The 26830-nt window shown below is 36.2% G+C and overlaps 1 protein-coding gene across 2 annotated transcripts in view; it reads right to left on the bottom strand.

Moving 5' to 3' along the window:
• LOC119075526 (low-density lipoprotein receptor-related protein 6) overlaps positions 1–26830 on the bottom strand; it is a 41255-nt gene that overhangs the window by 9583 nt on the left and 4842 nt on the right. The window lies entirely within an intron of this gene.

The following is a 26830-nucleotide window of genomic DNA, read 5'->3' as shown; positions in this document are numbered from 1 at the left end:
AGTGTCAAATTTTCGAATAAACGAAATTGGTGTCTGCTCTCTTGAAATCATTTTTTTGTTTGTTTTATTTGCATAAAAATAGATAAAGAAATCAAGTTTTTCGCGCATCATGAAAAATAAATACAATTTTTTCAGTCATGCTGCTGGCTTTTAATTTGCGCCATAAATGGTTACACTTTGTGTTCTCAATATTTTTTTTTGTTCGTTAAGTATCTCGAATGGAACGGAATTTAGACTCTGCAGCTTGTAATGTTTTGCTTAAAAATAAATTGATTTCAATTAGATGCCAAGTCGAAAATCGTTTCATATCGACATTCATCAATTATAAAATGGGAAATCAATTTCGGTTTTGTTATGGTCAACGGCACCGTCGAAATGCTAGTTATCGGAAAGAAGAAAGATTTTTGAATAGAAAGAAATATTATTGGTTCGTTAAGTGAGCGGACCATTAAAATAATCTCATAAATTTTAATTAAAGCAGGTAACTGTCATCGATCGACATGAAATGAATCTTGAAAACATTTGTATGCAAAGTAATGTTCAGAATAGAACGAGTGTCGACGAAAGTCGTAAGTAATAAACAACTGATTGTAATGACAAAACGGTAACGTCTTTGCTAGTTCAGTTTGACATTTTATTTTGTTTAGAGCTTAAAAATGTCACTAGAGAAAAACACAGGGGAATCAAACCACGTCCTATCTTGGAGAAGAGTTTTGTTGATTTTCTCGAATTTTCCGAAATTTTTTCACGAGAATTTTCTCAAGATCAAAAAAAATGAAGAAAATTTGAGAAAACCATTCCAATTTTTCAATTTTCTTAAATTTACTGAAATTTGAGAAAATCGAAGAAAATTTTTCGAATTTTCTCGATTTTCACAGATTTTTTCGAAAATGTATCTCGAAATCAGGCATGATTCGAAGTCCTCGAGTAGATAAAATTGAATTGAGAAAATTTCTTATTGTTTTGGAACTGGTCGCTGAGGCTAGTGCGATTAGGAAGATTCACATACGATCAGCATACGGTTAGCGACAAAATAACAGCAAAAGTACAATCGATAAAATACAACACTAGCGAGACCCTGGTTTATGTGGAAAAAAATGTTAAAAATCAATGAAGTACAAGATTTTCAATCAAACACAGAGAGCAGTTTGGTGTTGAGAAATTTCGCGCCGTATCATTCACAATAACACCCAAAGTGACATTTTCCTTATACAAAATGTGTCATTTTGTCAATTATTGTGAATGACGCGCGCCAAATTCCTAGCAGCCCACTTGAACTATTAATGGGACACCCCTGATTTTCAAAATTAATCCAACAGCAATTTAATTGTAATCTATGGATCTTCTTAGAACCTAACGCTTTATACAAGCAAGCATACCAAAAATATTTAAATTAAATTTTTAAAGAGCAGTCTCCACGATTCTAAATTACATAAGATTCCAACAAAAGATAAAACAACATTTCTGTAAACATTTGATATCCTTTGCTAAATCCTTTTTAACTTAAATCATCATAAAGAGCAATAAAAACAACCCATTTTTTGTAGGTGACAGTAACAATAAATCCCTACACAGTTTTTCGCTGCAAAGGATGTTTGAAAAACCGGTTTGTTGCACAAAAAAAGAAACATAAATGAACGGACAAGGGTACACTAAATTCGATATTATTACCAGTCAGTCAACATTGACCATGCAATCCGATATTGCACTTTGCATTGGAAGTGTTCAATGAAAGTTTAAAGTCTTCGACGTGAACAGTATTTGGAATTAGAAATGTTTTTCGTTACAGAAACGTGTACGAGATGTTATCAATCAACTTGGTATACAGTCGAGTCGTTTCCAAAACTTTATACAAATGAAGTAATATGTTCAATGCATGTATTGTATCTGGTATACATACTTCTTTAAATGCACGTTATTAATTCATTTTATAGTAGTGGTAGCTGTTGCTACTCCGACTTTGCTCGGGATTACGATGGAGACGCAAACAACGCAGGTTAGAATATGCCCAATTTCCCACCTCAGTCGAAACTCTGAAAAAGTAGTAAATTTCATTTTCTCTGGTGACTTGTGGCCAGAGCGTAGCAGAGCCAACTAGAAATGAAATTTCCAACTTTTTTCCCCTAAGTGAACACATAAATATTTCATATGTGCGGTGATTTACCTTATTTTCCTCACTCCATGAGAAAATTGCGTTTTGTTGACGATTGAACAGGATGGGAATTTCAATTTTCAAATTTTTGAAATTGCAAAATTCTTAAAGATTACAAAAAGTTCTTAAAATTCATAAGAATTCCCAAAAAAAAGTTCCGAATAATAAGCCATGCAATGATACTTCTAGCGAGAAAACTGCAGTACTTTCTCTCTCTTGTGGAGAAAATACATCTTTTCTCACTTGAACTGTCACTTTGATTTTGATTAATGTCTCAAATGCTCAAATTAAAAACTTTGTGTTCACCTCGCTTCGCTCTGGCCACAAACATCCCTATAGCTTTAATTTGCTATTTTCTACCCTCGGTAAACAAATAACTTATGTCATATACTCATATGCTATTAGATTAGAATATGGCGGTACAATTGAAATAACTTTTGAAGCAGATTGACAGGAGTAATCTGAACGTATTTCTATCAAAGACCTTGTCTTATTTGCCTCTGTTAATGTTTGCAGATAAATTCCGTTAGGCAAACTCGAGGCAAAGCTTAAACCCAAATCGGTCAATGCGATTACGAAAAATCTGTCGAAATAAACAAACAGAAAATGTATTTACACCGGCTGATTCCCATTCATAAAACCATTTCGTATAATTAAATAAAATTCTATCGATTTGTCGGTCCGTATAATAGAGCCGGACAGTCATCAATGAATCTCTCCAATCATCGCATAAGCTGCTATTTATCGGCAAAGTTTCCCAAATATTTCGAATGAATAGAAATAAATCTTGCCGGCTAATGGACTTTTAATTCGCACAAATAAGACGAAAATGATTTTTTACGATCATAATGTTCGGCATATGATCCGCGAGGAAAGTGAAAGATTCACAAGCGATCGAAAGAAACAGAAAGAAAGAGATGGATAAACAAACAAAAAAACCAAATAAATTTCTTAAGCCAAAGATCTGTTGAATGAATAATTATTACCGTTGTGATTTTGAATCAAAAAAGCTTTATAAGATTGCCGACACTAAGAGGCGACACATAAATTTGTTTACTCAAATTTGTCGGGCTGCTTTTAAGAGTACAATCAATGGCTAATCGACTTTTAAGTATTTGTTGTCCGTTGGCATTGATGACGGAACATTTTGATATGAGTCGAATCACGACCGATTCATTTACCAATCTTTAAACACAGCACTCTGTGTCACAAGAGTACCATTAAGCAATGGATTTTTAGAAATGGGTAGCCATCTGTTATGGAAATCGACGACAAAACTAACCCATGACCTCTGATTTGTGTTTTTTTATACCAAAATGTATATCAAAACAATTGAAGTAACAGATTTTGCTTCAAGCACTCGAAAATACTTGAAACATATGGAGAAAATAACAGACTGATCTGTGGTACGCTCGTCGTTTATTTCAATGTGAAACCATTTTAATCAATTTAACTACTACTTAGAGCTGGTATATTTGGTGATGGCTTTTGTGCCATTGCCGACAGCGTGCTTGGCAAATTCACCAGGCAACAACAGACGAACAGCGGTTTGAATTTCCCGACTGGTGATGGTCGATCGTTTATTGTAGTGAGCCAAACGGGATGCTTCGATAGCTTCGTTCGAAAATATCATTGGCAAAACTGTTCATGATACTCATGGCTCTGCTCGAAATACCAGTGTCTGGATGCACCTGCTTCAACATTTTGTAGATGTAGAGTAGATGGCATTAGACGTTGTAATCATGCATTCATTCTACTAAGTGTTTCAGCAATTAAAGATCCAGTTTACTTTCGGCTAAGTTTCACTTCTTTCATTCTGCATATCGCGAATTCCAAGGACTTCCAACAGGTTATGGGCCCAGGAGTCAGTAGAATAAGGAACTAAAATTTGGTAACCAATTTCTGATTTGAAAATTGTGCGTCGAGGAACAGTAATGACAGACGGAGAAACGAAACAAATGTGAACGTCGTGGAGAAGTAGGTTAAAAACTGGAAACGTCTTTGCTTCGTTAGTCAGGTATTTCATGAGAGATCTAATTCAGAGAATATTTTCTGGAAGTCACTGCGGATTAAAGAGCACTTGTTCTGTGAAATTAAAGAATCGAAGTCCAGAGTTAAATTTGAGTCGAGGAATGATGCCAAATCAATGGTTAATATTATGATCAAAAGTCGAATCGGTGAAGGTCAAAAACAATATCGAGGAAAGTCAATGCGAAAGTAGAAATCGAAAAGTCACATCTCCTGAAATTGAGGATTGATTTAAGCTATGAATAGTTGAATACGTGGTTTAATGGTAGGAGTGTTGGAAATCATAGTAATCAAGCATTCAATCTAGCTAATGTTCCATCAATCTAAATTCGTTCATTTTGTTTGGAACTCTCTTACAATGAAGATCGAAACTAGTTTCGGCTAAGTTTCACTCCTTTTATTCTTCATATCACCAATTCCAAGGACTTCCAACAAAAGATTCCTTACGCTGCCATTTCTTCTTTTCTTGTTACCTTTCGTAATGTTCTTTTACATGCTACATGCGTCGAAAACCGTTCTTTTCAAGCACTTCTTTCGACGCCTTCAACATGTAAAATCCATTACATAACTCGGTATAAAAAATGAAATGTCTCGGCTTCGCCTCGCATCAACAATGTTCACACGAAAATTCTACTTTTCATCTTTTTTCTGTTATGTAAAATACTATTGCGCCTTATCGGACTTCTTTGCAGCTTTTCCGCAAGTTTTTCAAAACAAAAAAGCGTACCACAGTCCAGTCTGTTATTTTTCTAGTGTTTCAAGTATTCTCGAGTGTTTGATACAAAATCTGTTACTTCAATTGTTTTGAAATACATTTTGATGGAAGAACACAAGCCAGAGGCTAGTAGTTAGTTTTGTCGTAAGTCGTATGGCATAACCTGAAAAATGAATTCGCAGAATTGTGTTGCACGGGACAAAACACGCTGTACTGCACTCTTTATGGTATTTTACCTTTCTGATTCTTTAGAATTTTTATTTTCTTTTCTTTTTCAAAAAATCCTACTTACATTCACACAATTGCAATAGCCAGAAGGTTGTTCATGCTAATTTCGTATGCATGTATGAATGTGCTTAATTTAAATGAATAAACCATTTACTCCAGTAACATTGAGTGATTTACGGTTGCTGGACTTTACGACATTAATAAAGAAAAAACAAAATGTTTATTGTGGTCATTTGAATATATTTACAAAAATGGTATTCCATTCCGTACGGCCATTTATGCACGGACGATTCATGCAGTTACGGAAGATTCAACATTCGCTAATTTATTCCTGGTGATTTTATGGTCAACGATCAACTAATATATTAATCGAGAAAAGTTTCTTCTTCGATTTTATTATTGCTTTCTAGTCGATGCAAACAAAGAGCACGATATTGCATAGTCGCCTATTATAATGTACACACACTCAACAATGTATGCTGCCATCATGTGGACTCAGATGCTTTTTTTTCTTTTTTTTATTCACCCGATCAACGCGGGTTGATAAGTACATATATATGAGAACATAATACCGAATCATTACTGCTGTTAGATGGACGACGAAGGAGAAAAGAAGTTATTTATGGTGTGTGGTTAGAAGCAATTTCTGCCATCTTATTGATGTAATTTCAGGTCTTAAATCATTATTAGCACTTCATTCCGCGGATGTTCATAATAACCAGATTTCTTACGACGCCGACGTTGCATGTTGCATGAAGAAGACAACAAATTCTATTTTTAGATTTTTTATGCTAAACCAATGATTCAATTTGTTGGTAAGCTTGCAATTGCTGAAGATAATTACAGAGATTCGTTCTCTGTGAAGTCTACACATTGACACCATTTACCGGTGCTACTTCTTAATCACTGGTTGTGTTCCATGGACTCGTTAATGTATCCTCTCAACAGTAATTTGCTATCATCGGGTCAAAAATTGAAGGTTGATGGCTTCTACCCCCCAGGTGGTAATTGTCTTTTCACAACACAGGTGAGAAAATGATCATTTTCTCATCTCAGCTGAAACTTCGATAATTTTTGTAGTGAAAAACGTTGTGTTGACATGGGGAAAAAAAGTTGGAAATTTTATTTTCTCGGGTGACTCGCTCTGGCAACAAATCCCTAGAAATTCAATTTCCAACTTTTCTTCCCTGCGTTAACAAACCAATAATTACTTACACACTCGGGAGCAAATAGCATATTTTGGACTATTTGCACCAGTGGGAGAATAGTAGATTAGATTAGAATAGAGATTGGAGGCTTCAAAAGAGAAGCAAAAACCCAGACCCAAAATCATTTGTTTCCAAATCCCTTGCCCTGCTTCCCTAATCAGGGAAATTTTCCAGTTTCCAGTAAGAAGTTGTTAAGTTGCTTTCCATCTAACAACGGAAGATACTCATCTTGGAGTTCAGAATACTAGAAGATTCGAAGCCTGAGGCTGGTAAAAAACGGACAATTCCCAAGGATGTGTATGCCAGTCTCGGGTGCTAGACAAGAACACGATAGGGTCAACTGACTGGTCTATTCTGTTTAAATGATCGTAATGTGTGCAGTGGTTCGAGATTGGCCGTACTACACGCCTTAGTTGCGATCTTGTAAGTTTTAGGAGTTCTTCACTCCACATTTTCGACACTTCTGATCGAGGGGCAAGGAGACTAGACCCGAAGGCTGAGAGTAAGGCCAATTTGTACAAGGAAAAATTACCTCGTCCTTAAAGCAAATAGTCTATAATCCATTCCATTTAGTGTGGAACGACAAATTACACTCGGTGCAAATAGTCACTTCGTAAATAACCAGTAAGGTGACCAAAAGAAGTAAATAGCACCAGCACGCCAATAGAAGTGAATAGTACGCGAATAGAAAGAAATAGTATAGATGCACCAATGGAAGTACGTGGGACAGAGTTCGCTCGTATAGTTTCCCCCTCGAGTCTCACTGTATAAATATTTAAACATTTGCCTGCAAGAAAAGCAAACTTTTTCTCCATGTTATTGTCACCGCGACCTTTCGTTAGTGATTGAAAAATGAAGCGAATCCGACGAAACTCATTCGCACATTAATCTATAGAATTTGCATTAGCAATTTCGCTCACGGTAATTTTTTTCCGTATTAGCGATCATGTATAGCCTCTTATGTGTGTACAAACAATAAACAGGATAAACGAGTTGAAAGCCGTGGGCATGTTTTCACACTTGAATGGGATTCGGTTGTTCATTGTCTTTTTCTCTCTTTAAAAAAATCTTTTCGTTTTCAGTCGAGGTTCGGGGTTGTTTGAACAATGATTTCATTAATCATATTTTGAATATAAATTCAAAACTCGAAAATTGAGAAGTTTTAACTACTGTTGAACACTAAAGCAATTGGCGTTTGAAGCAAGAGAATTGAAATCATTTCCTGTGAAACACAGACCGATTGCATTGCAATTTGACCTGTTACAGACGGCTGTCATCTGTTATCGACAACGACAGCAATAATAAACGTCAAACTCTGACTGATGAGGCCTTATATAGCAAAAGGCATGTTCAAAACAAATGAAGTAAAAGATTTCTGAAATCAAATCTCTGAAAATCTTCGATCAAATGAAGTAATGGATGAGATAGTAAAGCTGTTAATATCCGTCTGTGACAAGTTAATCGTCAATGACAACATTAACCATTTTTCATTTTCACAGAAAAAAACATTTTTATTCCCCAAAGATACGATCAGCATTCATACATATGTTCTCATGCCATTTTTCTAAACAGCTAATGTCTCTCACCAACTATATCCGACAACATTATGTGTCTGTGTGTTATAAATGAAGTTAAACATTTCAATAAAAAGCGAGACCATTCTTCGTATACCATAATCTGCAGCGAAACTAAATGATGGCACAAGACAAGACAAATTATGTATATTATCTCATTAACGTTGTAACGAGAATTCTTTGAATTGTGAAATTCAATTAAATGCGTTTTGCTTGACTTGTCCGTTGTTGCCTCTTCATTTTACCAGAAGAGATGGAGAAACCACACAATCGCCGAAACATTTTTAAACTCGTTTCGTATCATTGGGTAACGTATGAATTGCTGAATTTTTATAGGAAAATTTTTCGGTCAAATTTGAAGCGCAAGCAATGCCAAACCCATGATGGCGAATAATCACTTAATATATTGTCTCATTGAATGGCAGTATGTTCGAGATGAAGACAAACTGGTAATTGAAAGAGATATTTTATGCGGATAACGGAACACAATGTGAACATGAAGACACGTTTGTGTCGAAGATAAACATTGTCGCGTCTCGTTAGATTAGTACATTTTAATAGATTTGTAGGTTTGTGTTGTACAGACGAATATTGGTCACGAGTATGAATATACGATATACATGTCAGACGTTGGAATATAAATATCCGAAGTAAGGCCGAAATATGTCTGCCAGCCATTTCACACATACTGGACGTAGTTGACGAAATGTTTTTCAATGTATGAGAAGGCGTATAAATCACTAATTGCTCAACAAGGAATTTTAAGTAGCTATGGCCATTACATATTGCCAAAATGCAACGAAATATAATGACACGTCGTAATTAAGTACAAAACCGCAGCAAACCTGAGACTGAATCGATCGTATTGAGGGTCATACTTGGGATGTTAAAGATTACAAGCTTAGCGAGTATTTCTTTTGTTTCGTCGCCTTTCATCTACGATTGGAGCTGACATCTTAAACTCAAGTCCTTTGGATATGTTGGGTTATCGAGAGATAACAATTCGAGAATTTTCAAGAATGAATAGAAACAACAAGTTTTCAAGAACCTCGAGAATTTGGAGAATGAAGAGCCTCGATAAGTTTAAAGAATTTCTGGAATTTTGAAGCAAGGGATTCTTTTGAAAAACAGCATACCGAAATCGGATGCATTTTCCGGTGGACTTTTTTATATGTGCCTAGAGAGGTATTCTACCAAAGAAGCCAAAACCACTTTCAAAAAAATTCTTCGAAGCTTGTGTGGCTGGTGAAAGGTGATCAAAAACCGAAAACGTGCACTTTTCTTACGAGAATTTGTCCAGTTACACGAACCGTGCAGGGTCGTGTGGGGTGTCATTAGAAAGGTAATCACATGTACTATTGAGCCGAATAGGAATAAGACCCTATTTGGCCCAAAAGCACATAAAATTACCTTTCAAATGATACCCCACACGACCATGTACGTTTTGTGGAGAAAAATGGAGAAAATATAGAAAGTTGGGTGAAAACTGAAAAATTACTGGAAACAACAAGTCGGACCTGGGAGCAATATGGACAAAGTTCCTTTGTCTTGATATCTGAACTAAGATTTGTTCAAATCACTTCACAGAACGGCAGAATCAAATCTTCCATTTGCCTATATGGTTTTCACTGAAATTCTAAGCTTCGCTGATGACCTCACGCACAATTTCTGTTTTTGTTGCTGGTGAACGACACAACCATTAATGTCTGCTTGACAATTATGTTTCAAAAAAAAGAGTTTTTTTTCTGTTTATGCATTTTATCACAAACACAAAACATGATCACAATTATACCACAGACCACTTCTTATTATGGTTTAACTCTCACAAGGTTAAGTCAATCGATCATCGTTTGTGAGATTCATATAGTATCAGCATTTATTCGTCGTTTTTTTTCTCCTTCTCCATATTCTTCATCTGAAACTTTTTATTCCGAGTAAGGTTTTTTCTTCCTCCGTTGTTGTTGTTGTTGTTCCTCTTCTGTTGTAATCATACATTATAAGTCTTGTTATGCTGTTGTATATATCATACCTCGTATTATACCCATTAGTTGTAACAAAGTTCCCTCGTTTGTAACTTATAAATTATAATTTCTTACGAACTTGAACATGTTTCGAAGATTAGTGCATCGCTTGCATTATTGTGCATTATAATATGTGAAAGGTGTACGTTTGAAATATTGTGTTCATCGTGCACTTTTCATCATCCTGCACCATATTTCATATAATGGAGCAAGTGATGAAGAATTTTAGATTCATTTTTTTTTTTTGTTCGCTGTTGTGTGTATCTCTTCCTTACCTTTTTGTCTTTTTAACAAGTCTGAAATCGGTTCATATATGAGATGATACTTTGCACGTTATTACTATGTAAACGTCGATAAGATATTTTGTAATTTATATTTTGCTTTCGTTTTAGCTCATTTTTTTTGTGCTGCTCTTGTTTTTCGTTTCGTTTCGTATACATCACAGTTTTTATTGGGCGTTCTTAATATCGTATATTATATCAAAACGACTGTAATACCACCAACAAGCAATAAACGATAAAGATAACGCACAATTTTTCTTCTTTTTTCTGCGAAAGAAATGGTGCAGAAAACAAAGTCATTTCTGGGTGGCAGACAATTTTTTTTGCGTTTGAATGAAAACGCGAGATTAAACAAGCTCAAATTGGTTGGAAGATTTTTTCGTTTTTTTTTCGTTTTTTTTTTCGTTTTTTTTTTCGTTTTTTTTTTCGTTTTTTTTTCGTTTTTTTTTTCGTTTTTTTTTTTGTTTGGGCACATTTTATGTGAGATGACACTTGTACTGTAGTGGACAGGATGGCTCAGTGATTGCGTACTAGCCTTCATTCAAAATGATCCGGGCTCTCATGCAATTTTTCTAGCTATTATATCGCATTGCTCAAGCTTCAAGCTTCATAATTTGAGTAGTTGCAGTGGGTTTGGTGGCTGCAAAGATGTACACACTGAATGCCGCTTATGACTTAACCCAAATACGATTAGTTTGTATTCATGTATGGATATGTCTAGCCTACATTTAGGCGAGATATCAATTAGAATCTAACTTTCCTCCATACTTTGAGGCGTAGACTGCACTTGTTGGACGTAAAAGGCTGCGAGTGAGGTCTTTAAACGAACAAATCAAATCAAAATGACGCAATAACAGTGAAACTATAATAGACAGGGCCGTAACCGCAACGTTAAAGTGTGAATTGTACAGTGTACACAGCAGTAGTATGTACGACCAGTGGAAACATAGAAGCTTGATACATGGCCCAAGAGATGAACATTGAACATGAACAGACACTTTTGGTGTTTTGAAAGGAGAATTCTCCGATCAATATTTGGAGGAGTGAAAGTGGATGTCGAAGAAGGTTTAGCCATGAGCTGTGGTCTGTGGTCAAAGAGTCGGTGGTGTGGTAGTCAAATTCATCAAAATCAATCGACTAAGGGGCCATTCACAAAGTACGCACGCTCATAAGGGGGGAGGGTGAGTCAGCCAAAAGCGTGTGCTCAATACATTTTCAAAAAAAAAATTCATGTATTTTTGCGTGCAAGGGGGGAGGGGGGGTCTAAAATTCATCATTTTTAGCGTGCGCACTTTGTGAATGGCCCCTAAGGAAAGTGTTGCCCCGCTGGTGGAAAAACCTTTTTTCTTCCCGCGAGCCAAAAAACTAAGAAAACTTCCCGCTTGTTAATAAAGTCAGGATTTCCTGATTTAAACGGTTTAAAATAAGAACATTGCTTTGGTCGAAATATATCAATCTTCATAAATAAAAAAAATTGGTCGGGAAATAAGACGGACATATACAGCCCGACTGACGATCTAGTTCTTCAGCATGCTAGTGTCATGCACCTCCTTCAGCAATTAATACTATTAACAATAGTGAATAGTAACGGTTGTGGTATCACCTCACACATATCAGAGATATCTATCATTAGACGCGCCGAGTTTCAGTCTGTATGCGGTAAACGTTTTCATTGGTAGCTCTAAGAGAACATGTAGCATTAGGAGATGCGGACAGGCGAAATTTTTGTGTAGGAAAATTGTCAAAAGTTTCAATTTATCTATTAGGGGGTTGTTCTTACAATGTATCGGAACAGGGGAACACCATGTATATGCCTTGCTTTTGTGAACGTGATACAAACAAATGTCTCAAATTAAACTTTGCGTATATTCCGCAGAACAGCCTCTGTGCGAAGCCTATTGTTCATAACCCTTGTTCAGTAACTTAATCGAGGTTATTTCACAAAAAAGTGTCCAACAGTCCAACAATCGGACATTCATATTTATGAAAAATTTGTAGAAGAGTTAGTAGGTTCTAGTCGTCGCTACTTACAACAACAAGAAACAGAAATTTCTTGTCTTGATATAGTTGCAAGTCTCTGTGACCTTGATTGTAGTTGTATTTACTGAAAGCTTCAAAAAAGCACAGGTCGGATATTATGAACGAACTTGAAGCAAATTTCAAATTTGGACACCAAAGCTGAGGTAAAACTTGTCTTTTATAAAATATTTTTGTCACATCCCCAATCAACACTCAAGTTATACGAATTTCAGCTGAATTTCAACGCTTGGATTTAAAATGACTTCAATGATTACGATTATGTGATAGGGGTCGGTTCGGTAGGGTTGCGAAAAATAATTATCTGCGTTATCTAAGATTCCGGGAAATCCAAAGCCCGGAAGTTTGCAAAGGACTTGTCGATCTGCTGGAAAGTTGATGATTCACCGGGAAATTTTGTCAAATTTTACCGGCTACCGGGAAGTACAGCGAATTTGGATAACAGGAAAAATATTCTTTGCGTTCATGTTCGTAATACTGAAATGTGGGTTGACTTCTCGTTTATAGATTAGATACAAAAACGAAGATTCGGCTTCGTCTAATTACTTCCCGGTTTTATGAATAAAAGTGACCCTAATTACTTTCCGCTTGTTTTACATTGGCTCAAAAAAATTTCCTGCGAGCTTAGCTCGCCAAAAAGGTAGGTTTTTCCACCAGCGTGTTGCCCTGATACTGCTAAATCCTGATTGGTAATCAGAAACCAGGAAGACCAAAAGTGAGATGGAAGGATGAAATTGAATCGAATCCGGAAGCACTAAGAATGTGCGATTGGATAACGTTTGCGCGGAAAAGTTCGGATTGGAGGAGAATACTGTACGAAGCCAAAACCAATAACTACTGATACGGCGCGAACTCACCGCAAAATCCTTGATCTTCGACACGGATTTGAAATCTCAAATTTACTGAAAAGTCCTGTTCACAAACAATAATTGGCAATTTCGATACGTCAAACTGGCAACGCTGTTCTGCATGATAAAACTGATGGACGGGGAAAGCGACTGAAGTTAATTGAAGATATTTTTGACTATGAAGTGGTCGATCGGAGGGAAAATCAAAAATAAAATTATTGCCGTGACTGACAAGTTGGAAGTGCCTAAGAAGTAGAACGACAGACTTTAGAAATTCTCCATTTGTGGTGTCGAATCACAAATATCTTAATCTTATCTAAAGCTTACGACAGTTTAGGTCAAGCTCAATTGACAAGGAAATTGACTTGTACCTGACCCGACCTCAACGTTTCACTTCAAAACTGTCAAAAGAACCAATTTTAAAATAATTTTGAATGAATAAATGTTACAAAATGGGCGAAAATAACTATCACGTCTCTGATTGCACGACTCATATCACGGGTCGCTGATATAAGTTCAAAATGTTGATTTTACTTGATTCAACTTGATTGTTTCAGGTTGACCTCAACCGATAGTAAGCCTAAGTTTTTACACCAATTTGGCTTTCCAGCTGACTGAGATTTGACTGTTAGCTCTCGACATTAGAGCGATTTACATACCAACGTTATTTTCCACGTGACGTTAGAACTATTCTCAAATGAGTGGCGATCAACTTGTTAGTCATTTGATTGGAGGGAGAAATGGCTACGATTATGATTAATTTTGTTGAAAACGTCTTCGGAGAGGGCAGGTCTATGAAAAGAGACACTCCATCATACAAAAGTGAGTTATTTGTATATAAATTGGAAGGAGGTGGTATCGAAAAACGCGGAAAAAATACTGACGTCCTTTATGAACGCTCCTTTATTTAACCACCTTTAACCACTAGGTCCCACCGGTATGGGTGGGTCAGATCCCTTGACTGTTGTGTAAATTATTTAAAATTTAAATGATTTAATTAAATGCGTTCATATTCGGACAAGTTTTAGTTTTCTTTTTCTGACTAACTTGTTACACATAACCAAATTTTCACAGAACTGGCATAACAATGAATGGTTCAGTAATTTGATAATAATTACCACCAAAGTGTCACCGCATCTTTATTTTATTGCTCAAATCCCTCAAGCTGGTGTCTCTGAAGCTAGAGGCAGTGATGCGGAAAAAATTATTAGAATTTGGAAATAGTTATTTTCAATTTCAATTTCAATTTCAATTTCAATTTCATTTATTTCCAAGAAAAAACTTCTAACATTAAACACACAGCGTAGCTCCAGTATGCGTTACAATTCTAAGGAGCTACAACAGTTTAACATAAAATCAAATTAATAAAGTTGATATAAATCTAGACAACAAGGACAGCTAGCAAGGCGAAAAGTACCATGAGGTGATGGTTGTATCTTAAATCTTCATATTAAATTCTTAAACAGATAGAAGTGATATTTGCTCTTTATTCGATCGTGATTTTCGTTTACAGCTGATTTACTTTAATTAGAATTGAGTCGCGTCAGTAAATACGCTTTCAACGAACGACAAAATTGATTGAGGGTAAGTGAATTTCTGATCGTTGGCGGAAGGCCATTAAATAGAGTCGGACCAGAATAAAGCAGGCAACGTTTACCATAGTTCGACGAAATCTTAGGTTTCTTCAGCAAGTATGAATACCTTGTTTGGTAGCAATTAAGATTGTCCGAGAACTGCAGCGAGTGATGTTTCAGATCATTGATGCAACAAAAAACGAATTTGCAGACCGCGTATTCGTACATACGCTGTACCGTTAATACATTCGGAAATTGCTCGCCAAAAAGACGCTCAGTTGGGTACCTCAATGGCAATCGGTGGGTGGCTTTTAGCGCTCTCTTGTGCAAACCGTGAAGCCTTTCAATCAATGACTTTTTGGCAGAACCCCACACGCCAACACAATACGTCAAATGGCAATGAACAGTAGAAAAGTATATCAGGCGAAGGATCTTTTTAGGCAAGAAGCGAAGACGCTTAAGTACTCCAATTCGCTTGGACACAATCGAACACAAATTGGAAATGTGATCGTCCCAACTCACAAACTGATCAAGAGTCAAGCCGACACATTTGACCGAGGAAAAAACATTAATCTCAACGCCGTTAAAGGTTAAAACTGGCTGACCGTCAACCTTCACATGAGGCTTGCGAAAGTGAACCAGCTTCGTCTTATTCAGGTTGAGAGTAAGCTTGTTCAAACGGAAATACTCAGCAACAACCCGCAAGTCTTCGGATAGATCGGAAACGTTTTGAGCGACGACTGCAGAAGAGACGAACATATTCGTATCGTCGGCAAATCCGAAGGGAGTGGAATGGATCGGCAGCTTGAAAAAATCGTTAATGAACACTACAAAAAGCAATGGTGACAGGACGCCACCTTGCGGAACACCGATCGTCACATCAACCAACGGACTAGTGACTCCATTACACACCGTGCACTGCTTTCTATCGGTCAGATAGCTTCTGATCAAATCGTGTGCAACACCCCTCACCCCAGCACGCTCTAACTTGATGAGAAGCAGCTTGTGGAAAACTGTGTCTAACGCTTTGGACAGGTCTATAAACAGTCCAGAGACCACCTTCTTATCATCAATGTCCTTATTAATCACATTGATCAGCTCAAACAAAGCAGTGTGCGTACCGCTCCCATCCCTAAATCCATACTGGCGTACATTGAAAAAGTTGCAACTCTTGAGGAAGCGAGTGAGAGCGCGTTGAATGACAATTTCTAAAATCTTATTAACCGCTGGTAGCAGCGAAATTGGTCGATAGTTTCCTACTTCATCTTCCAAACCCTTTTTATAAGCAGGCACGACCAAGGCAACCTTAAGCCCGTCAGGATACTTGCCATAGAATAAACAGAGATTGAATATATCGCACAAAAATGGTGCAATCGCGGACGAACAACACTTTAAGGAACCAACCGATATCCCATCGTGTCCTGGAGCCTTGTCTACTTCCATCTTGGCAATAATCGCCACGATTTCATCGTCAGTCACAGGGTCAAAAAAATGGACAACGGATTATCCGTCAAAGTGTTAAACTCATTTAGATCATCTTGATCAGTCGCCGGAATACTATCGGCTAAATCTTCACCCACCTTCGCGAAAAACTCGTTAAAATATCGAGATACCAAGCTTTCACTAATGGCCGATCCATTACTCCTCAGAGAAACCGTTTGCTTTTTACGTTTCGATCTACCCAATAGACCGTTTATATTCTTCCACATGCGCCTGGAATCATCGCATTCCCTGAACAAGTCTTCGTAATAACACTCTTTGTACTGAGTCCGGTACCTCTCAAATTCAACCTTCAGTACTTCAAGTTTGCTGTCTAGGTGAGAGAAATGCTTCGGGGCCAAAATCGAGGTCAATTTTTGAAATTTTGAAAAAGTGCAGCAAAGTTCACCATTGACGACAAAAAGTAAAGGTCCTAGGCGTCCACTCACTGAACTTTGAGGCTCTTCTCTTACATAAAAATTTTTGCAATTTTCAGTGAGTGAACCTAGGGACCTAGACCAATTTTTTCGAATTTTTTTGGTGGGCTCCGGTGCAGTCTTTCAAGATCTTTCAAAGTGCAGGAATATTTTTGCTTGTATGTCCATATTAAGTTCAAAGCTGTACGGAGGAACGTTAGAAACGGTAGAATTTTTGATAATTTTAAATTACTTTGAGGAATGGGGGATTGAAGTTTTGACCAATTCGACGCAGAACGTTATTCTAAGCAAAAAATTGTTCTACGGTATGCCACTAAAATGCACAGATTTTTTTATTAAATTAATTTTGTTTACAAAGTACGACCCAAAATCGACCCAATTTTGTCAGCTGCCTAAAATGTCCCGGAAGCCGTTTCCAGTCTCGATGAAAATAAGTATGTGGAAAGTGTTCTGCAGCAAGATTTACATGGGTATCGAGAATTCTGATCAAAAGAATATCTAAAAACAGTGTAAAATCAAAAATATAGGGCCGCCAATTTGTAATTTTCTGTACGTTTTAAAGTTTAGACGAACTTATAAAAAGATCAGTGCATTTTAGAGACATACCGTGAAACAATTTTTTGTTTGGAATAATGTTTTATGTCGATTAAAAATAACTTGTCAAAACTTCAGTCGCCCATTCAATATGAAAAAGCATAATTTTTGCCTTCCAAATTTTTTTGTATGACCTTCAAAGGAAGTATAAATCCGTATTGAAGAAGAAGAATAGAATTGGTTGGAAGAAACAGTGTTCATCTATTGACGGCTTAAGAGACTCGGCAAAAATGTATAAAATCCTCTCTAAGGATCCAACCCAATTAGTCGGTTCCTTACAACTTCCATCAGGCAATTTCACTGAATCACTTGATAAGACATATAAGCACCTTATTACTACCCACTTCCCAGATTGCATCGTTCATGGTGATAGTAGTCCAACTCTAGACGTCGGAATCACAGACGCTCCTATTGATGAGCTCCTTATTAATAGCATTACAACGAACGACAGAATTAACTGGGCCATCAATTCTTTTGCGCCATTTAAATCTCCTGGACCAGACGGAATATTTCCAGCGCTACTGCAAAAAGCGATTCCCCTAATTATTAACAAACTACGCGTCATTTTCATAGCCTCGCTTAGCCTAAAGTATATTACTAAGAATTGGAGAGGAGTTAGGGTAGCATTTACCCCTAAACCCGGTACAATTGATTATTCTAAAGCTAGTAGTTTTAGGCCAATCAACCTAACATTGTTTTGTCTCAAAACGTTAGAAAAGCTGATCGATAGATACGTCAGAGATGGACCGCTCATCTTAAAACCTATTCATGCCAAACAACATGCATATCAACCAGGCAAATCCTGGGAAAATGCACTTCATAACGTAGTCTCTAGTGCCGAGGATGCTCTCCGGTACAAGGAGTTTGCTATTGGCTGTTTTATAGACGTGTCAGGCGCTTTCAACCATGTCACGTTCAGAGCTATTCTAAATGCCTGCGATGCCTGCCACAAATTTGGTATTGACTTAGGTGTTGCGGAATGGATCTACTTCATGTTACGAAGGAGAATAGTGCGTGTTCAGTATGGATCATCGACCATCCTGATTACGGTAACGAAAGGCAGTCCACAGGGTGATGTTCGAACCGAAGGTTTTTTAGATGACCTTGCCACAGTTCTTAAAGGCAAATTTCTTCCTACGCTCTGCGATGTTCTCCAATCGGTTCTTAATAAAATCTCTAGCTGGTGTGATAAAAACGAGTTAAGCATTAATCCAAATGAAACCAAAATGATAATTTTCACTAATAAAAGGAAGTTGGAAGGCATCACAATACCCTCATACGGACCCTCATTTTCATTTTTTCAAAAAATGTTTTTTGGGTTACGGACCCTCATTTTTACCCATTTTCGACCGTTAGACCCTGACTTTCAGTCAAGGGAACTAAGCTAATCAGCCTAATCATTTCAACTGCAACGCAATATTTCTAGCATTTATTTCGGCTGCGTTCGAATTACCCAAATCTTTTCAAATCAATGCCCCACATCCTATCCAGAAAGTAAAATGCATTGCTCCAAGACAAGAGTTCAACTCGTGTTCTAAACTAAATATTTAATGCACCACAGAGTTGCATACAACAAGAAATTGACATTCAACGTTTCGGTAGTACATGTACGTACCATTCTACACAAACACATTATTTAAATACGAATTTAGCTTCTGACTGTAAACACGAAAAACTATAAACATAAGACATAAAAAAATACACAAAAAAATGAGTCAACACACAAACAAATCTGAAATCTTGGGCTGGACTTGAAGCATACAGCACTTTGGTAGTATAAAAAAAATATGATGTAGGTACCTCGTTAGGAATGGAAACATTGAAAACACGCATTTATATAGACGTTTTATGGTTGATGTGTATAATTGAGCGCATTTTTTTTTCGTCTTCTCTGTATTCCACAAATTTAAATAGGAAGACCGTAATGTGTGCAAGATCTCATGTTAATATGGCACTGTGTGTACCTATAAGACAAATTTTTCTTGTATTTTCGTTTACGAATGGAAACCTGATACATCTTTCCTGTCGTCAGTTTGTATGAAATGTAAATATTTAAGGCAATGATGGTACACGTCTGATGCATTCGAATTTTGATTGAAAATCTTTTTTTTTTTTTTTGTTAAGCATCGAATGGTGGTGCTGCTGCTGGAAATAGTGTTGTTAAATCGCCTGTGTGTGTAGTCAAATTGAAACTTCAAATTTGTCAAATCGACGAAGTTAATTGGCTGTACAAATTTACTTTGTCGTGACGGTCTAGAGCGAAAGAGAGAATTTTCAAGAATTTCGGGAATTTTAAGAAAGTCTTAGAATTTCGAGAATTTCCATGAGGCACTACCTCCAGTTGTAGTGTGAGTATAGTCAGAGAATCAGAGTTGAATACGTTAGCAATTTGAATTTTGGATAATCTGAGTGTTAAGCATCTAGTTTCACCAATACAATGCAAAGAGTAAGCTTACCCTATTACCCTGGACACGGGACACACACCACACTATATTCTATTACTTGCTGCACCCCTTGGAAAGTCATTTTCCTTCAATGACACTAAAGTTAAAACCGAGGAGCAGATATTTGTAAATTTCGTTAAGAGCTTCCGAGCGTAGGCTGAAATTGTAGCCTACATTTGTGCGTTTCGAAATTTTTGATCGCTGATATCTTTTTACGAGAGCCCTTTTTGAAAAATGTACGACCACATTTTCGAGTAAAAATATGTCAGCTTTGAATAAAAAATAAAATTGTCTGTGAAAGTTCCATGTGTTTTGAGAAAAGTGTACCTTTGATGCAAATTTGGGGCATCGGTACAGTTTTCACAACGCACATGAAACTTTCACAGACAATTTTATTTTTTATTCAAAGCTGACATATTTTTACTCGAAAATGTGGTCGTACATTTTTCAAAAAGGGCTCTCGTAAAAAGATATCAGCGATCAAAAATTTCGAAACGCACAAATGTAGGCTACAATTTCAGCCTACGCTCGGAACCTCTTAAAGTATTTTCAAAAAGACAATTCTCTGATGATTTCTGAGGATTGTAAAGGATTTCCCTATCTTATTCTGGATGGATTTTCAAAGGATTTTGTTCTTTTGATTTGATTCTCTTGTGCCTTTTAAAGAATTTTCTATAAATTTGAGGATTTTCTTTGGTAAAATTTTGAAAGATTTTTTAAGGATTAAGAACTTTTGACTGCAAAGGATTTTCTATGAATATTTGCCACTCGGCGAAGACTCATTTCCGCGGGGTTGTTTTCCGCAAATGTCAAACTTGTCAAAATAAAAATTTCCAGTAAGCTCCTTCTTTCGGCTCGTTCACATGGGACGATTGTTTGCATTCCTTCCTAACACCCAATAAAATGTTTTCCATCCCTTCTCCCCCAAATAGTGATCGAACATATAACCAAAGTCCAAAATCAAAATTTGTGAAACGCACTCATTACAAATTGTCTGAAAAGTCAATTAGCAGAAATAAATGTCATGCAGACATTGTCAAACCTAGTTGGCCCACAGAGAAATTTTGATGTCACCACCTTCGTGATCTACCTTGACCTTAGTCTGAACCTGTTCTCTCATAACCTTACACATAACTATTTTAAGAACGGATTCAAATGCACTCATTTTCATATTATTTTGACATAAAGAATGAATACGTTTAAGAGTCATATCAGGTGATTCTGAAGCGTTTTTCTATTGATAAGGTAAAATAGGAGACGATAAAAAATGACTGTCGATACACCGTTCCAGACGCTGTTCCAACAGTTGGGCCGCCAGAAGAAGGAAAAAATCTACATTTTGGCACCAACTTTTTTTCTAAGACTTCTGTAGGCTTACAGCACAAAATTACTGGGCTCATTTATATGTGGAACGATAGTGGCCCACTATTAGTGGGTGAGGCCAGCTACAATACCATATACTCAGTTCCGTGAAACTTCGAAGCTGCAGGGAAGGCGAACTCTCCGAACATTCTCTATATTTTTAGTCATAACTCTTGTGGATGTACTCCCATCAAGCAGTGTATATACTCTACCTGTAGGTCTTTCCAAGGCCGACATTCGTACAACATTACAACAATTTAAAAAAATTTTTTTTTGAGTTATGACATGTCTTTACTTTTGAACGCTTTTCGAAAACGAATAAAACGAGCTGTCACTCATTAAATTCGAAGACCGCTTGTTCCCCAATCGCCTGATGTCTTGGCGATATGACTCTTAAGAAAAATCGGCCGTACATTCATTGCTTCTTACGAGTCCACCATCTGGTATCACTCCTCATGCATGAAATACTAAATTTGGCCATCATTTTGTAATATCCAAGTTTCTACCATTTAAAAAATGTCTTTAAACATGGTTATTGCAAAATGCTGCTGATTTTATCAACGGAGCCAGAAGAGATAGATTTTTTGTCCAACACACGAAATAGTTCAATCGACAGAAGTAATAGATTTGCGATGCAGTAAAATTAGTTAATGAAATCATCCACTTTGATGTTATTTCAGAGAAAGTCCGATTGCTACTCAATCATTATTTACGAAGAAAAATTACTTCACGCGCTCGGTACCTAATCTATTTACAAAAAAAAAACTTCGTTTTTCTGTTGAATATTATTTTTGCTAGATATTTTGATTGATAAACGGTAATAATATGCTCGAGCAATTTTAAACAAAATACGATTTTATGGTATACCCGAGCCCGATGTACGATTAAATCTATTTTTAAACTCTCTTTGAAAAAAATATTTTGTCTATAAAGTCGAACACTGAGCACAGAAAATGCCAGAGGCAAGCATACAATAAATCTTCTTAAAGTCGAAATATCTCGAGTTGTAGTTTATACCATTCGATGTAATGAAATAAAATCCGAAAACATCAAAGTCAAAGAGAAAGAAAGAAAAAAAAATCGTTTTTAATGTTGTGGGTTTGTTATTCTGTTTGTGGAGTCGAGAACGTTGAGTACAAAAAAGAATTTCGAGTTGATACGAATTGGGCCGTGGTTTTCAATTAAAATTATTGGTAGTAAATTAACAGGAAATGTGTGGAAATGGAAAGGTATATCGAATAAATACTATATTCAAATGTAGTTCGTCCTGAGCTGCAACGAAATGCAACTACTAGTTGCGGTATGTCCTTCATGTTAATATCGATGAACAAGGAATCTTTAATGGGGAAGCCTGTACCACTCTACTACTTTCCAGTACTGACAATGTGAAACGACATCGATCATCTGAGCTTTATCCTCGGCTTTATCCAAATGTAATTGACGTCAATAAGTCCTGAGCTGTAGATCTAAATTTTAATCGAATTGAAGAGGTTACACAAACGATAATTAGAGTCACTTGAAGACTAAAGGTCCCCCATTTCAGTAGTGTTGTGAATTGGTTTTTCTCAATGGAAGTTTTCCGGTAAGAAGCAAAGTGACTGTTGAGAGACATCCCGTAGTTTCATTTCCCAATAAAGTCTTAGAAGGAGATTTTCATAAACCGGCAGTCCTGAAAAGTAAAGTAATATGGTGAAATCAATGATTTTAAAACATCATTCAACGGGGAATGCATGTGTCAGAAATCTTGCAAGTTTTCGCCGAACAATTTTAATGGCCTCCCAAACAAATGGACATAAAATTGCTCGCCAAAAATTTAGTGCCGAACCACAGAAAGTGTATCAAAATAGAAAAAACCAAAATGTTATCCTAGCATTGCTGAGATACCCAAGTTTCTTTTGATTTTTTCTTTTGAATTGATTTTGATTTGTTCGTTCGTTTAGAGACCTCACTAAAAGCCTTTTCAGGACAAATAACAAGTGCAGTTAGAACTATGCGCCGGTCTCAGCCGATGAGCGGCGGCTAATTTGACACCGGTGGGTATCGGCAACCGGCTACGTCAAAAAATTCGGCGGCGGCGGCTAAATCGATATAACTGAATTAAAGATCCAAAAATTTTCAAAAACTCAATTTATTGAAGTTCGTCGAAAGAAATTTCAAAGAAAGTGTAGTTTGTAGAAGAAGGTTGCTCTTTGTTGTACATCTTAGTGATGTAGAAGGGAATGTTTAGACCTAAATGGAATTCAGCTTCGAACCTGAACTTGACCTGTTTGGAGATTTCACTATTTCACAGTGGATAAGTTCACTGATGTGGTACCGGCACGTATAACGGATTTTTTAAGCGATTTTCTTACATTGCTTAGCAAAAGGCTCGACTTTCTACTAATCCAGCAATGATACTAGTCATCGGATTAGACAGTATTCTTTTTGCCAACATTAAAAGTGTCGGCATTTCCTTAGCATAGTTCTTCCAAAAAATCGGATATTGTCGACCTTTAAATTACCAGCAAGTGATATAGTGAATATCACGGTCGCCCTCATTTTCTGATCTACGTCTGTCTGGCTGAATGACCTGAATGTTTTTCGACCATTTCTTCAACAAACTTTGATGAGGATTTCAGCCGATATAGCCGCCGACCAAACGTCGGCTAATGGCGGCTGAGAATGTATCGGCGGCGGCTACCGGCTGAGCCTAAAATCGGCTGGCGTGGCCGGCGCACAGTTCTAAGTGCAGTCTGGTACATCGGTCTAACGCAAGGCCTTACGTGACTTCTGTATCACGCCTCGAAATATGCAAACAATCTATGAGATTAGCTACGGTAGCGCAATGGGTTAGAGCATCAGCCCGGCAAGTTGAAGGTTGTAAGTTCGTGTCTCACCCGTGCACATCAAAATTTTTATTTCAAATCCAATTCGAAGCTGAAAATTAAAAAGAAGAATTCGTCGCGGAATGTAGCGTTTCTCTAGAAAATCTATGAGAAAAGTTAGGTGTTTATTTGATATCTCGCCTAAATGTAGGCTAGACATATGCACAGAAATTCGTCGTATTTGCACAGAGAGAAATCCTGGATTAGATTTAAAACTTTTTCGGATTACATATAGGACCAAATTTATTTTTGGATTGAAATCTAATTTTTCGAAAGATTACTTGCATTTAATCTTTCGAAAATAATCTGTCAATGGATTCGATCGAAATCTTCTAAGAGATTACAATTTTTTTTTATTTTGAAATTAAAAATTTGTTTTCAACATTTATTTGAATATTGAATCAGATTTACTTGTTTTATTTATTCTGAAATTGGGAATTTTATTTGTTTAGTTGAAATTAAATGTTTTTTTTTTTACTTACTTTGATCAGGATTTGAACTCTTTCACCTCGGTACCTCCGTATCTCCAGTCCTGTACTTTACCATTGAGCTATTGGGTTCTTAATCTTAGCAAGATTAATTTCGAACCGTTGTTACGGAGATTTTAATCTTTCAAAGATTAAAAAATAATCTTCTGAACGAAACCTTTGTACCAACTGAGGTAACCATCATAGTAAACGAGTTCAAATCCTAATCGAAGGCAACATTTTTTTTTCTTCATTTTTTTAATTATTTAATAAATAATTATTATATTTCATAAATCTGGATAATCAACGATAAGGAAGTTGGGCCTGGAAAAAGTATTGAAAAGTAGGAAAATATTATAATAAAACGATATTTTGCGCCCCATATTTAATTGTACAATTGATTAAGAAGTATAACGGACCAATTTGCATGGAAGAATTTATTTAATTTTTCAACGATTCAACTCAAAAATCAATATTCCTAAAGAAAAGCAAAAAAAAGTCTCAAACATTTCTAGTTTTTAGTTTTACTTTGAATCGCTAACATATGACAAAAAATTACACATTTACCATCTACTAGATTCTAATCATAAACTCTAGGTACCATAACAACGTTCTTTGAAAAAAAAAATTTCGTGGCAAAAATTTCTATATTTAACTTCACTTCTCACTGCTACTATCAATTTTAGCCATTTTAACCCAAAACGTAATCTATTGAAAGATTTAATTTTTGTAATCTTTGAAAAAAGATTGAAATGAAATCTTTAGAGAAATTTAAAATGTTCGTAATCTTTCCAAAGATTAAACATTTAATCCGACTTTTTTCTCTGTGTGGGTTAAACGCCATACGAGTCATTCAGTGTGCAAAATTTGCACCAAACACAATGCAACTACCCAAATTACGAAGCTTGAGTGAATTTTACGGCGTTATCAATGCGATTTAATCGCTAGAAAAGTTCGATGTGCAATTGTCTGACACGGGAATCGAACCCGGATCATTTTGGTGGAAGGTTAGTAGCGTAACCATTGAACCACCCCTTTCCGTTGAATGTAGAATTTGGTGACACGGTAGCAGTCAGTCTTTTTGGGAAAATTCCTGAAAATTGGCCCAAATTCATTTCGAGAATTTTAAGATTTATCAAGAATTTTCTCTTAAATAAAGGTCTGTCAGAGAACGTTGTAAATTTTTGATGCTACATGCAGAATCAAATGGAAGTTCCGAAAAATTTTGTTACTGCTTGACTCAACTTGAGAGAGAAACTGCTCTAGTAAGTCTCCTGTTGTAAGTATACTATCAACAAATCAATGAAGGAAAATTAATTCCAATTAAACAGCAGAGACCGTCTCAGTAAATGGACCATATTCATATTCGATCCAAACAAAACAAGCTTTTATGACCACAAAAAATCAAACGACAATTCGAAAGTCACTAACTGTTCACCACTGGAAGAAAATCGCAACGGGGGGATTACGACGGATCTTATTCAATAAGTTCTGTTCAACTGTCTCAACGAGAGCAGAACCTTTTTAACAATTCAGAAATGAAAAAAAAAACTATTTCGTTGTTGCTGTTGTTGTATGATAATCACTGCCTTGTTATTGTTAAAAAGAGGATTTCATTTTTGGAAATCACTTGTGTAAAAGTGTACCTATAGGCATGGCATGTGGTGTACATAAAACATTTAAACAAATTTTTCGTTTTATATTCTCGGGAATATATCCAGAATCAATACACAGAGCGATGTATCGATTTATGTACGTTATTACATGCAGTGTATACGAACGATTCAAAATACAGACGTTTGAAAACAAAGACCCAGAAATTTTATTTTTTTTAGAATTTCATTCCAAATAAGAAGAACGAAATATCAAAACGAATTATCGTATGGCAAAGGAAAAGAAGTAGGGAAAAAAATCGAAGAATAAAAAGACCAAGAAAAAACTACTCACAAAAATGTATTCATTTATGTACAGGTGAGGTAGTATATGGTCTGTATATAAACTGGATAAAATCTTCTTTTGGGCTACACGTCGACGTTAGAATACACTTTTTTTATGGTATGGTTAGTTTCTAGATTAATAAATAAAGTGAAGAAAAAAAAAACCTCAGGTAATCGTATGTGTTGGTCGTGTTGGTAGAGTGTCTTGGTATTTTTGAATAAGCGCATTACGTATATACAAACGTAAAATGAAAACAAAATCTGGTGTTAAAGAGAATTCATATCAGATAAGTTGTGGACTGTGTTGAATTTATTTTCATTTTTTTTTTATTATTATTCTTCCTCTATACGTAACAAAAGGTCAATATAATACACACCGGCGTTGGTGTATATCCCATCATATACCTATTCGAAGATCTCTCTCAATAACGAGCATTGCTAACGAGATGAGAAGGAAAAAAAAAAAACAATTTCTCTGCACTTCTTTCCTTAATGGTTTTTTTGTGCAATTTACATTTCGAGTTTTATAAATATTCGTGATGATTTCGTTAACTGGGTTTGGCTTTATTAAATTCCATTA

This window comes from Bradysia coprophila, unplaced genomic scaffold (assembly GCF_014529535.1).
Source record: "Bradysia coprophila strain Holo2 unplaced genomic scaffold, BU_Bcop_v1 contig_219, whole genome shotgun sequence".
NCBI lineage: Eukaryota > Metazoa > Arthropoda > Insecta > Diptera > Sciaridae > Bradysia > Bradysia coprophila.
The sequence above is the reverse complement of the archived record's forward strand: the minus strand, read 5'-3'. Positions and strand labels throughout refer to the sequence as shown.